General features: G+C 37.3%; 1 protein-coding gene across 1 annotated transcript in view; it reads left to right on the forward strand.

The window, feature by feature from the left end:
* Positions 1–15,375, forward strand: part of LOC118748752 — a 305,281-nt gene that overhangs the window by 34,610 nt on the left and 255,296 nt on the right. The window contains exon 2 of the mRNA XM_036483405.1: positions 3,459–3,519. The gene's annotated coding sequence lies outside the window, so the exon portion shown is untranslated. The remainder of the gene's footprint in view (positions 1–3,458; positions 3,520–15,375) is intronic.

Consider the following 15,375-nt stretch of genomic DNA (forward strand, 5'->3'; position numbering starts at 1 on the left):
ACTAATGCAGTGTTTTCCAGTAGGAGCGGTCTACCAAACTGGTAGTAAACAGTCACTGCTGACTGCCAAGAAGCACACAGAAAGGAGGGGAAGACCCAATGACTTTCTGCAGAGGCTAGTCGAAGCTTGTCGAAAGGTGGTGCTGTCTTCTACCGCCAGCTGCCAACCAATCTCTATTGCAGGCTTTCATATTCCAACTTCCACAACTCCTCCGGTCATAATGGTGGAAAAAACCTAACCCGCTAACCATGAAGGAACCAGCCTTTGGGTTCAGGCACGCGTTTTCCAATTAGACTTTTGTGTTGTAGAAATCCATGGTTTGCCTTAAGATGAGTTCGCTAAGAGGGAAATGTGCTAGCATAAGGTCTGTCGATCACATAAACCGTAGTCGGTCAAGTGAGCTTCTGGGCCTCAAAAATGCCGCTACTCTAGATGTTGTCAGGAAGCTAATTATCACACTTGATCCAAAGTGTCACAGCTGCATAAAGTAGGAAAAGTGCAACCACATATGACTTTTTTCTAAGCTGTCCAACCTTGTGAAGCTGAAGCTCGAACCGTTTGGCCCTAATAGTAGTTCTGAGAAAGAAGCTCTATATACACAACTCGTTTCTTTATAGCTTAACAGTTACCTTTCTAAGTATTTCCGCATAACAACGGGCATATTTTGAATGGCTTTTCTTAACACTGCTTACGAGTTTTTCATATAACATCCATTGAATTTATGCTCATTTCCTGTTGTTTATCTTAATTTAATTTCTCAGCATCTTCCTCTACTCAATTCCCCAGTACCCATTCTTCACTTACTCAACTCGCGTAACGAATTTATTTTCATTAGCGCATTACCTCATTTCAGTGACATTTGCTTTTTGGGTATTTGCCACTTGAGACTGCAAATCCAGTGTCCGTGAAAATGTGCTGGGTATTGCGGATTTTTGTTGCTGTTTGTCTTCTACGTTGCTCTTTCCGCTCGCAGTGCACTTTTCGTTCGTGCCACATTATTGTCACATTAAATGGAAACGGAATGACTAGTCGAGTTATGTTAGCATGAATTCGCGCACGAATCGAGTTAAGATGCTGAGCTGAACTGACGACTGAGCTGTTGTTGACTAACCTCACACGCCAAGTAAGTAGACAGCTAAACCTGTTGGCGTATACATAGGACGAGGACGAGTTTGTAAGTAAATAAATATGCTTACAAAACAACATTGCTTGTCTGGTCCTTACAATGCCGTCGCTTACTTGCTTGTGTGTCTATTTCTATTTGTGAGTTGATTTCCGGTTGGAAGTAATCAGGCGATTTATCCGCTAGACAAGTTGTGGTGAAGAGCACTTGAGCTCAGCAAGCTTCCTGGGCAATGTTTGCCAAATAGCAAAAGCAACAACAACAGCGCAGTAGGTTGAGCAAGCACAACAAAAACCAGCGCACTTCCGTGTGCACTACCAACAGAAATATATTGCTTTCATTGAGGAGGCTGTTTTCTTGCGTGCTTGACTGGCTTGGCTTGAGGAGCTCTTGAGATTTGATGCGCGATAAGACAAGATAGTTTTAAGTGCTGTATGTAACGGACAGTGAAGAGGTTTACCTGTTTGTATTGGATGAATGTGAACCATTTTGCTTGAAAAGATTTAGGCTCCTGCAAATGGGCATTCAAAGGGCTGTAGCCTCGTCAAGAAAAGTATTAGAACCTAACTTTGTTCTTCGAAGAAATCATAAAACTTAAAGGTGTGGAAGGTAGAAAAGCATTAATTTTGTTCGCTTGAAAAAATTCTAGAAGGTAGTAGCTCGCGTTGGCAGTTTGATCAGAGTTGATTTATTCTTTGCGGCTTAGTGGACGCTCAACAATAGAATCGCATGAGCTCTTCTGTATCCCGTTCGTCATCATGCAATTTGAACTGGAAGAAATGTGCTATTTATAGTACTGTTCAATAGTACAAGGGATCTTCTAGCTCACATAACAAGAACGCAATTTAGTCTTGTATTTTACCCTACTACATTGTCTAGCGTACGAACCCTACGACACTAAGCGTCAGTAAAGTACGAAATATTTTACGGGGTATTGGCGAAACTGATGTAGATCAACCAGATGGATTTATAATGAGTGAGTCGGTGCGTCTTTGTTCTAAATTATTTTCAGATTTTGTGAACAAACGGAGTAAAGAATCCTTCTTTGACTCTCCGAAGGCTGAAGAAAGGTAGCTTACGTAAGATCATTTATAGCCCGAGAGGAATGCGATAACGGTGTTCAAATCTCAGCATATCGTCGGCATACTTTCCATTTTCAGAAGTATTTTTCTACGATCTTCTGCTGACTGTTGTCAAGCCCTAAGCCTTTAGTAAACCCCGCTTGGTACCAAATATGGCAGAGTATCTTAATGCATTTACGTTTAATTTGTAATTTCCTTCCCACCGGAAAACTGGGCGCCACATGTCTGAAAGACACCTTCAGAGTTTGAGGGCACTAGGCTCATCTGAACTTTGGGATTAGGTTGCTTTAATGTGCCTTTCTCTACGAATGACACACTCGGACAGCACTGACTTGTCCTTTGTAGTATAATTGATCTTAATTCTATCGATGTCAGATAACCAAGCCGAAAGAGGACGCGGACTCAAAGCGAACCGGGTCAAAACTCAAAAGTTGTTCTTTCTCTGTTGAAGTGGAACCTCACGTGATAATACATAGATTTACAGCCAGTTATTCAATGCCAAGTTAAAACTTATCTCCAGTTAAACATCGTTATCGACGCTAGCCACTACCTGTCTTTTTCGCATTGGAGATTAGTGTTAACCAGGCATAAAGTGGTGTTAACCAACCCTAAGGAAGATACTAAAAAGCGCCTTTCGTGGATCAGCGAATCAGAAATACTATACAATAAAGCATGTATATTCAACAATTTTTATGAGCTCGAGGCCGTACTAAGTGCAAATTTATTGTGGAAAAGCAACAATAATTTGAAAAAATGGTAGAAGTGATAGCTATTTCGGAAATCACCACATTTCCTCATCAGACTTCTTTCAGTAGGATTCGAACCGACGATCACCATTGACTCAGCCAGTTGCCTACGCACTGTGCTAAGTTTGTCTTGTTAATTCTTGTTGCTTTTCCACAATAAATTTGCACTTAATACGGCCTCGAGCTCATAAAAATTGTTGAATATAATTGTTATAAGGCCATAAAAATAACAAAAACAAAGCATGTATGGTAATGACTTAAGGGTAGGATCTGAGGCCCGTGAATGCGTATAATTTTTTGGTGGGCCAATAGTGGCGTTTGTGAGACCTTTGATGTTCCGCCGAATCAACCCAACCTAGCCTATATTAACAACTATAAGGAAATAATTTAAAAGTGATAAGAAAATATGTTTATTTTGTAACAGCAATTTAATTTATGATCATTGGTTTGAATAAGAAAGCTCACTTTTATGAAAAGTTCATCAACATATTTTTTTTATTCTTACAGGGAAAAACTGAGTATCAGCAGTAAAACCGGACGGGAAGCCTTCAACTACTTCAAGCACTAGGTGAGTGTAAATCATGATCTTGATTTCGAAGTCAAAATTTCAAATAGTAGCTTAAAACATAATTGAATACATGTTTCCAATCATGCTTATGCAAATTACGATTTGCCTTCTTCGATTACACCATTTTTTTCTTTCGCTTCATTCTCCTAAAAAAAATGTAGTGCCACTCTTAGCTGACCAGATTTCAATCTAAAAACTGAGTTAGCAAGCGGCTCATCTGCTTGCTCTATACACCAACAGCGGTTACAGCGATAAGATTTATGTGCAACATGCGGCACAAAAGTAGCAACAGGCGAGCAAACAAATAAGGATATAAACACGGGACGGCCGAGTTGGCCTGGCAGGCAATCTGGGCACCTGAGAAGGATTACAGGGCAACCTAAAAAAAAAAATGAAAAAAATGTAGGCGAAAAAACAAGAAGATGAAGAATAAAACCAGCCAAGCCAGGGAGAAGGCGGCAATCAACCGCGCGGCGGAGACAAATACTTGGCATACAAAAGAAAACAAAACATACACGGAATGCAAGGCCAGAGCGCATACTGCTTCCATTTTCACCATGCTCCTCAATCCTTGCCATATCTCTCGCCACAAATCCCAGGCACATTTTTGTCAAGTGGTAAATTACTAAAAATTTTTCAACGGAGTAGCAGAATAAAACTAGCAAAGAACGAGGAAGAGTGTAGGAAAATTATGTGTTAGGGGCAAAGTGAGAGTACGAAGGCGAGCATAAGGAAGCAGGAGCGAACAGCGACATACAAGCATTGAATGTCACGGAACTAAACGGCGCAGCAACGTGATGAATGGCAGGTGGAGATGTGCAAAGAGAAGAACCAAATGTATTGTAAGGGTAAACGAGCGACTGATGCGTGGTCTATAACGGACTTGGAAACCCACAGTAGCTGCGATGCAGCGCAGAAAGACGGACGACCAATACAAAGGAATGGAAAATCAGAAATAAAATATGAAAAGGTTCGAGAAAATCCAGGTTAAAATACGAATACGAATGAGCGAAATAAATTTAAAACGAAAGGAATGAAAATAAAAGAAATAAAAAGAAAAAAGGGGGAAAAATTGGAGCGAGAATGGTCGCATCCTTGAGTGCATGAAGATTGGTTAAAAAATAAATTATTTTTACGTTGACAAGTAGAGCAAGCTGCTGTTTATGAGGTGGTGGGTGATGAAGCGGCTACGCACAAATGAGACTCATTAAAAATAAGCTATGATTATTATTTTAAAGAGAAGAAAAATATCTTTTAATGTGCACTTGAAAATTTCACAGAAGATGCGGGAAGAATACTGATAAATGCGAACTTTCGGGGTACAATACCAGCAAAAGAATCGTTTAATTTAGTTTAGATGAGCTCTTCTGATTTAATTGACATTAGGTATTCTGCAATGGAGATATCAGGTGGCACACGAGAGAGGTAGGACTGATGTGTTTTATTGAATTCCACGGATATCGCTTAGGTGGTTACGTCGTCAAAAAAGAAGTACCTTTCTTTTATATTCACGTTTAGCCTGTTAATTTCTATCGCCGAGTTAACCTGGTAGTAGTCATTAGCAAAATAGCCTAGCCTGAATGAAAGAAGAAAATGCACTGGAATGTAATCACATTTTCCCACTTCACATAAACATCTTCAAATAAGTGAGCATAGAGGCAACTTCTCCGGAACTTGAGCTCAAGGATATCGTTTTTGTTTTGGTTTTAAACCAAGATATGGGCTTCAGACATACCAAATATGGTTCAGAGTTTACGATGGCAGGCCCAATGCCCTCAATTCTTTTTGCTACGTTCCAAATCGCGGGGTATTTTAGGACTTTCTGTGTGTCTGCTAGTTGCCGTCGATAGGATGAGTAATCAAAAACGTCGAGCACTTTCTCTGCCACAGAATGTGCTCCGACATCTTTTCGTCTTCTGGACAAAAAAAAAAGTCCGTTTTCATGATCACGACACTTCGGTGCATGTGAGAACGTAGTTGGTTATGAGCAGTTCGGTGCTTTGTGATCGACCTGATGCCAACTTTGTTTAAAAGATTTGTTTCATTCCTAACGAAAGAATAGCCAAAAGGCATGGCCTACTTAAAACATGCTACCGCTATCCAGTACTTACTGCATTCAGAGTTTACCCACTGCGTAATAGTAAGCCCCAATGAAGACCAACTGGTTCCGGCAATGCTGGAATATTGGAAAGCAGGAAATGAGGTTTAGTTTTCGGAATCGCGATCGGGAGATCCTTTCTTGAGCTGTGCCTAATTTCGATTTCTTAATACTAATAAAGCATTACAATATTGTTTTCAAAAACAGGTGTTGGCATAAATTTTTAACTAGCCACATTGTCGAATAGGGTTGCCACCTATAAAACGTATGGAATAATTTATAATTTCGTTATGACGAGCACTTAAAATTGTTTCAAATATGAAATAAAATCGTTGTCAAAATATTTTGTAACTAGAGTTGCCACCTATGCAAAATTACTAGGCCACGAGAACTTGGGCGATATTGCACTGCTTGTGCAAGTGGGCGTTAATTAATTCGTTTTTAAACATAACTAGCTGAATTTTTCTAAAAATTCTAAATAAAAATTGAAAATTATCGGATGCAAATGTTGAAGTTTGTTGAATTTTCATAATTTTTGTACGAAGTTTGAAAAGTAGATTTATGTGGCGCTGGTTAGGTAAAGTGCTAAACTTTTATAAAAAGAGTATAAACATTAAATGAACAAAAGAAAACCAGCCAAAACAAGTGAAAATGTTACTTGAATTAATAAGCTGACCACAAGTGTACGTATGCATGTACATTTTTAATTTAAGTTTTGCAAATACGTATAAATAAGAAATTTCTGAAATTTTCGACTCCAGCGCCATCTAGCGAATCCATTTTTGTAAATATATTTTTTATTACACCTGCACTATTCGTTTTTCATTTCATCTAAATCGGACCATAAACACTCATTTAGCGGATCCACTCATGCGTCACCATCAGCTATTTCCGTCTCACGGGACTAAGGAATATACTCTCCAAATTTGGTTGAAATCTGTTCATTAGTTTTTGAGGTAATTTTTTGTGAAATCTATGATGTGAGTATTATCATCGTTTACCAGCACCTTTACTGCACTTAAATACTTTTTTTATTAAAAAAAAAAAAAAAAAAATAACCGCATTTTCCTTACCCAGTATAAATACAGATTAATTCAATGCCTGTGTATGCTGCGTAGTTTCAGCAGAAACAGATCCCTTCAATAGCCAAATTGTCTTGTAATTATCTTGAATACAAACAAAAAACATATTGTCAGAGAATTTCAATAAATTAAAATTTCTTTTGAAATACACGTACACAAATTCCAAAGAAATTTTCGGAAATCTACTATTGACGAGCAATAAAATGGCAAATGGCACATTTGCTGCAAGTCGATGGCACTGTTGGGGGTGGTGTTGGTGGGGAAGCGGGATTCAGCTGCTCGACAAGTTAATTGACTTCTACATAAAAACAGAATAGATGCAGAGAGTGAAAGAAAAGGGGAGAAGAAGAATCTACATTCACATATTTTTGAAAAGAAAAAAAAAACTGCAAATACATATGCATGTATGTTTATATTTTTGAATATGTATGCATCTAAGTATATATGAATGCCTGCCCGTGCGTTTGTGTTTACGCAAAAAGCTTTTTTAGATTTGGCTGCCTGGCCTGCAGCTTGCATGCCATTTGAAACGATCGACAAGTGGCCGCCCAAATATTTGGCGTGTGTGTGTGTGGGTGCGTATTTATTGAAATTCCACAAAATGAGAGAAAAACATATTGCATTAATTGAAATTTGAATGCATTTTTGGATCACGGTTCATTCATTATTGTGATACCCAAATGGATTTTTTTTTAATTTTTATTTGCTTTTGGTCTTAAGTCTTTTCATTACTAATTGCTTTCCATTTGAATGAACTTCGCTGTGGATTTGTTTTGTACAAGCTTTTGTTAAGTTTCATCTGGATGGAATCAAATCTTGCTATCAATTTTTAACCAACTTCCCGTTGCGGTAGAGACTTAAAACTTCAAACTTAGTTCAAAACCCGATGACAATGCAATACGAAAGTAGATTAGGTGGGACATGAGGCGCGATATTTGGATAATCCCTATAGAAAAATGTCTCCTTATAAAGCTCTTTAAATCTATATTAAAAAATACTTTAGGGCCGTTAAATTATCTATTTTAAAGTATTGTAAACTCAGTAAGTAATTAATGATTTAGATATACTATAATGGAGAAAACTTAACGTTCCCAAATGTATTAAAAAAATCTTAAATTAAAAATAATTCATTAATGTTTCAGATTCTAAAAATTGTAACAAAAAAAAAATTTAAACAAAATCAAATTTCTTCAAAAATTTCACGAAAAAATTGGAAATTTCTCAATAATTTAAAATTGGAAATTTCTCAAAAATTAAAAATTTTTTCATAACATTTGCATAAAATGCACAAAAAATACTATAAGAAGATGAAAAGTTTATCAAAAAGTGGTATGAATTAAAATCTCATAAGGAGCTAAAATTAAATTTTTAATTTTTTTCTTATAATTTAATATTTTAATAATACATTTTTACGTCCAGAGTTAAAGAAATGTATGGATGTATAAAATGCCGGATATTTGATAAAAGATTAGACGTAATAAAAAAGTTAAAATTCTTTAAAAATTTCACACATTTATTGGAAATTTGCCATTTCTTTAAGAAGATATACATTTCCATTGGGAGTAGTATGCGGACAAATGTTTTAAAAAGTTAAAACTTTAAACTTCTGTGCGAAAATTTATACAAAATTCAACATAGAACATGTTACTAGAATATATGTATGTTTTAACAAAACAGATTTAAATTTCTTTGAAAGTTTCGCTCAGAAATTGGAATATCCCAAAAATCTTAAATTTTTTTTTTGTAAAATTTTCATAAAATGTAGTGCCAAATATTTATTAAAATTATTAAACGCAATAAAAAAGAATTACAATTCTTTAAGAATCTCACACATTTACATTTATGAGAAATTGTCAAAAAATTAAAATTTGTAATAAATAATAAATAAATAAAATTCTATTAGAAGATATAAATTTTGCTTTATGAGTAATACGCACAAAAATTTTTTAAAAATTAAATTTTGTTGAGTTGATACAATTTATTGGAAATAGCCAATAATTTAAAATTTTTACAATAACTTACATAAAAATAGAATATTTATAAAAAAAAATATTTTGTAAAAAAAATTCAATAAACAATATTCCATAACAAAATAAAAAATTACGTGGTTTGGATGTAGTATATTTGATTTGTATTTTTTTTTTTTTTTTGAAATTTTACCAAAATTAGCGCTTCACCATAAAGTTACAAACATTTCAATAAAGTTAAAATGTTCAATAATAAATTTTTTCAGAGCTTGTAGGTAAAAAACAATTTTTTTCCATAAACTTATGGCCTTATTCACAAAAAAATAAAACTTATTTAAAGTGACATTTTCAAATAAATTCTTGTTTTATTTCTTTATTTTTTTATGAATGTGGGTATTAGCTTTTAAATATAATTTGATTCACAAGCGTCGAACTACTCCGAGCGACCGCTCTACAATCTACGTACCTTACTTGATAAAACGGCTCAGAAGTGTGTCTGATATCAAATGTACATTCTACTTTCAAATACAGTAATATTCCTACTTTCATAAGCCTGCTAAGACTTTAAAGGCAGATTCGGAGTGTAAGTTGTTGCTAAGGCATTATTACGTAACCTATTTCTTACGGGGTATGTAAATACATACATTTTGAATACTTATGTATGAGAAATTATTTTTTCTCGCGCTCCCCTGCACTCTCTTCAGTCACTTGATGAGTAATTTTTTATTCCACTAGCCCAGTTTATTTTTGATTTGTTTATTTATCCAATAGATACAGTTATGAGTTTTTTCTCTTTTTTGAGCTGTAAAGTTAATGTGTTGCAAAATAAATTTTATATGCCTTTATGCGTAGTCAAATATTGATTTTTCAATTTTTATGATTACTTATAAGAAGTCGTAAGTAGCAACATATGTAAGCGCATGCATATATGTAAGAGAAATAAGAATTGAAAGCTTTCAAGAAATGTGATTTATTTATTTAATGATTGCAAGAACTCGGCGGTGCGATTGACTGGCAGACAGACTGACTGATTGATTGTTCAAGGTGAACGCACTCATACCGCACTAACCGAGAGAGGTGGTGGAGTCTCATGCGAAGCATATCTCTTCATGCTGGTCTGCATTGTGTCTATTTTTGCCTTTGTGGTATGAAAATTTAAGAAGTTTCCCAACTTTCCTCAGATCTGTAGATATTTTTTTTTATACCTACAAATATCCCATCGGTTGTTCAGCCCATCATTTTTTGTAAAGCAGAGGTGATTTAGATAAGAAGAAAGCTTTAAGCCTTCGTTTAAGAGGAAAGACAAGTTTTCAAAAAACAGGTTAAGACAGAGTGCTACGAAGAATAAGGTACGAACTATGGTTTCTGGAATCGTATACTGCAAACGTTAGGCATAATATACTACCGCGAAGACACGAAATATAGAGACCTTAGGATGGTAATGTTAGGCTGAAGTGGTTGCCAGGGACCCCACCAGCACATCCAGGCCCGTTTTTATTGGGCCATCGTGAAAACCCTGCTATTCGAACCATCAAGTCAGCCAAACCTAGAAGTTGCCGTATTCTCGTTTTAGCTATGTCGGTTAAGTCTTTTACAGAGTGCGGGACGTTCCAATAGCAGGTGACGCAAGATTTCTGGTCATTCAATTTTGCTGTTTCTGAAGAGGTCATGAAGAGATCCTTAGACAGTTTCTCGTTCCATTATGACCACATGAGACTGCAAGTGAAGAGACTTTTCCATCAATCAATCAATCTGTTGCTTTTTTAGAGACAACTCCCTTTTGAGGCGCTTACAGGTAGTGAGTGGCATGCATAAACCCATTGAAGGATGCGAAAGTGGAGTAGATGTGCCATTTCTGGTAACTTCGTCCATCTTCTCGTTGCTTGGTATGCTCTAGTGCTTTGGAATCTATACCAAGTTAAGAGCAAACTACTCAGCGATCCAGCGATGACCGAGTGAAGTGCTTTGAGTGCCACCTGACTGCCTGGATAGATGAAGATGTTTTGTCACATTTTGCTTCTCCCGTTCGTAAGTGCTCAAGTATTGCAGAGCTTCAGCTTAAAGACGCTATAGTGGTTGAGTAGGAGAAATGAGAATACTTCACCACAGTTTTGAACCATCAGCGCAGAGTTGGAGTGTTCTCTTTTCATCAGAAGCCCCCCATTAGACCAAAGATCTGTATTTGAAATAGATATTTTATATTTCTTTGTTAAGTTTAGCCTTGGTACACAATAATCAGGGCACGATAGGTCAATATACTTTAGAATTGCGGTGTGTGCACCCTGAGTGGTTCTAAAGCCGGGCAATTCCTGCACTCTCAAAGCGTCGCACCCCGCAAATTATTTTTCAATAAACTCTTTTGGTAAAATTTTGAGTAAAATGCTAGGGCTATTGATTTCTTTTTGAGACTTGGCCACCCTACCACCACTCTGTAGGGTAAAATAGGCCTACAAACCACGGTGTATAGCCGAGTCATGATTTTTGGGTACTGCAGCTGTAGAAGGAGACCATTGTCTTATCAACACGCTGTTGTATATTCTATGCCGCATCTTTGGATAAGAAATATGCTTTAATTCCTTTGGCAGTAAGTCTCCAACGCCTTTCTTCAAACGAAAACTGTAAAAACCCTTATCAATTTAAAATAAAAGTAGCCGCCCCGACAGTTAATTTAATTAGTAGTTTGAAATGGCTGCTTAGCGGAGTGAAAACAAAACCGCGGCGGTGACTTTTGAAAAGAAAAAAAAAACTTGAAAACTGCACCGCAAAATAAATGTTGGGCCATAAATAACTTGAAGCTATAAGATCTTTTGAAATGTGCCGCATTTCGATTGCTTATAACCCAGAGCCGCAAGCTGCAGGATAACAAATCTTTTCGGACATACTTTGATATCAAAAGGGATGCAAACGCGTGACCGCACCGAGCGTCATTTTTGTCTTAACATTTCCAAAAAAAAAATCCAGCAATTTGTGGTGGCAAATTAATCTTGCTGGCAAATAAATCAGCAGCGGCGGCCGGCTGTAATTTGCAAATGACACGAACAGCGCTAAGAAACAATTAATGGGCAAAGCAATGCGCCTAAAAGTATGAGCAAATCAGGGCGCCTAAAAGTGTGTGCACAATTGTGTCAGGCAGTCAAGGAAAGTAACCTCAAACAAAAAGCAAACGTTCAGAGTAAGCTCAGTAATTAATCAACGCATTGTGGCTATAATTTCGCCTCAAATCAGTGTACTGTCAACGCAAAAATCGAATAGCGCACAAAATACAGATTTGCGCCAAACTAAGCTCAGCGGTAATTAGGCGCTTGATTGGATGCGCTGGCCAGAAATCAGTAAAGTTTTTTGGTAGTTGATGGAGTAAGCAAGCATCGCGTGCCTGCTAGCGGTGAATGGAGTGCTATGAAAAATCTGCAATCATTTCCCATACGTATTGCATATCATTACTAATTACATACACGCAATTGCCAAGAACACATGCATGAGTAGCATACATTAAGGCGTTAGCGCGTGAAGGCACTTATAAGGCAACCAAGCGTAAGAAAAGAAAACAAAAAAGAAACACACACACAACAGATCCGTAGAAGCGAAAATTAGTTGAAGGTAGCCAGTGGCCGCTGGACTGCTTAATTGCATGTTAATTCGTGCATACTTTTAGGCGCTAGCAACTTGTGGTGCTGATGATGTGGGCGATACACGAAAGTTGAGCAGGGCTAAAAGTAGCGGCACGAATCTGAGTTATTTATGGTTCATTTTGGGCAACTTTTCATAGCAAGTTGAAAAAGTGAAAGGTACTCAAGCATAGTGGAGGTGAGTCAAAGCGAACAAGGGAATCCGGAGGTGAGCGGAGGTAAACACTTAATTAGTTCGGGAACATGGATACAGTCCCATTAATTTATTAACGGCGAACGGCTTGGAAGTACTACATATACGAAAAAATAAATGAAAGAGCAGAAGAAAAAGTGAATTATATACCCACGCGTTTGAGCTAATTTCAATGTAAGTTCTCGGTAATTCCTGTGATGTTTTGACGCAGTCGGCATTGCTAATTGAGAACCTGCAAAAAGTTCAAAAAAATATAAAATTTTTGCTACGCAAAGAAAATATGTGCCTCATTATTTAAGTTAAAAATTGTATTAAAAATTTAATATGTGCAAGTAACTTTATAAGAAGAAAGTTGGAAATTGTGTTAGAAAAATCGGCCGTTGGTCGACAAGTAAGCACTCTTCTGAAGTCCTCAGTACACAACTTTCGTTCGCTTACACAACCAGAAGTTCAGCTACGCTCTCCGAATTGGGGACACTGGGAAGTGGGATATAGCAACGTGCATATGTATGTCTTACTATAGCGCTAGTAAACGGGCGGGGAGAGGAATATTCTCGAGGAAGAGAAGTTTTAGTTGTTAATAGAAGTCAATCGGTGTGAAGGGCGTGACATTTGCTACGAATAGTCTTCTGAACTATCTCCCCTCTACGCATAAATTACCTCAACACCAAAGGGTGTACGCGGCCAATACGGGTGTACACGGCCAAGGTGATGCCTGGATCCCAGTGTAAGCGCTCCGGTTGAGCTACAGTGCCAAAAAGATCGGCCATGGTATCGGAAGGCCAGCATGGATTTCTCTGAAGCCAGGCGTAGTCACTGGGCATGCGTAGGGAGTCTCGGTGGTGCTATCTTCGGTGGTTATGACTATTATTCCCAACATGAGTTCCGGGATTGACATCCGAAAGGTCAAAAGTCTATTCGGATTTCATTAGCACACTGATTTTCGATTCGATGACTGTTTACTGAGCTGCGTCAGGGAAAATTGTTCGTTTACTTCACCTCTAGGAAGAGTAGAGCCTTCAAATGAGCCTTAGACATTGGAACGTCTGGGTAAGCAATTGCCAAGAACAGTGGCACCAAAGACAGGGTAGCACTGAGGAGCAATCCCCTACTGACACTGTAACAAAGAAACCCCTAGAGATCCAAAAGCAGGCAATGGTAGAAAGAAACTCCCAACGGCGTGGAGAGTAGTGCAGAAATGGGCTTTCTTCTGGCCGACTTTGCCATGAAAGCTCTTGGTGCGAGGCAGTTTTGTTTTGAAGACTGATAGTTCGACAGCAAACGTAAATTCTGAGTTCGAAAGGTGTGTCCGTCACTTAAGCTGAATGGGTTCTGTTTTCCAACATCGCCCCGACTACAGCAGAACGCCGAACACATTAGAGTCAAGCGTGGGCTCGCTGTGTCAGTTGCTGACCAAAGTGACCACCACAACTCCGAATCGTCTCTCTAATACGAGCTGGAAGGCAATAGCAGACTGGTACATCACCAGTATCTCCTTTGAGTTTATTCTTTCACCACGAACCAATGACAAGTTTAGCCGAAACCAAAAGCAGAGAGACTTACAGCTTCAGTCACATTAAATTAATGCGGCGGACTAAAGAGTCACGGACTAAAAATGCTTGTTTTTGCGGAAGAAAGAAGGTAGCCGTAGCCCCGATTGACGGCGAACCAGGCTTACAGTCATCTACCAGCCAGAAAAAAGTCGAATCTTACTGGGAATGAATTTTATTAAAGTCGCTACTAAAAACAGGAAAAAGTCTTGCTAAGTTAGTTTTTGCTTTTATTAAATGAAATCAGGGCTTAACACAATTAAAAAGATACACAGACATTTTTCGTTATGTATGTACACTTAGTTCAAACTTTCGTAATAAAGCCAGTCCACTTTAATAACTGATATTAAAATAAATTACCTCAAATATTTTTGCTTGAAGAGTGCTTTATTGCTCAACTGGCATAAGCGACAAATTTCGCTTATCCACTTAGACGTGCACACAGAGACATTGCGAACGATATATGTAGCCCAGTGCCAGGCAAAATACACACGCACACATGTACTTAATCATATGTTCACATAGACATCTAAATATGTACATATTTAAGTATCATCTTAGCCAGCTTATATGAGACAAATCTTAGCGAGCAAAGAATACTTCATAAGTACTTATATATGTATATAAATAATACACCCACACACATTAAAAAATTTTAGTGACTTGTCCCTTTTGCTTCTACCTCACGTATCGCAAATCATGAGTCGGATTTCTATTTGTAGCCAACGGTGCTTGGCTGTCTTTGAAAAACATTTCGTAACAAATCGCTGGTGGCTACATAAAGGGAAACGCCTTTGAGTAGAGTTGGATTATGTGATATTAACCTATGCATATGTAGAAAAAGAAGTAAAAAGCTTAGTACGATAAGGTGCTAATCCTATGTTCAGTTAGAAGCAGGCATATAAAGGATGGAGCTCATGAGTGCTTTCACAGATTGGTAAGCATATGAAGGAATGTGCAGGTATCTAATATTCAGGATTGGCACAGAAGCTAAAATTTGGTAAAATAAAAATTAACATAACATATAACATAATAACATAACACTGGACATCTATTTTTAGAATCCTAAAAGGAGGACATATTATTCTAACGCGGACATGATTTGTTTTTTTTTTTTGATATTAAAACTGATCATAAATATGAGGTTATTTGAAACTGTGCATAAACTTTTAGGTACTTCAAAAGTGGGTTATAATTTAGTGGTAATTTGGGTCACTCAAAAACCAAACAGTCAGTTTTGGTCTTTTAAAATTGTATGTAATCTTAAAACTGGATTTTATTTTTGGCTACTTAATAACTGGGCATTACTGGACATATATTTTGAATATATTAAGTATTTT

Source organism: Rhagoletis pomonella, unplaced genomic scaffold (assembly GCF_013731165.1).
Source record: "Rhagoletis pomonella isolate Grant_MI unplaced genomic scaffold, Rhpom_1.0 Rhpom_scaffold_00013, whole genome shotgun sequence".
Classification (NCBI taxonomy): Eukaryota; Metazoa; Arthropoda; class Insecta; order Diptera; family Tephritidae; genus Rhagoletis; species Rhagoletis pomonella.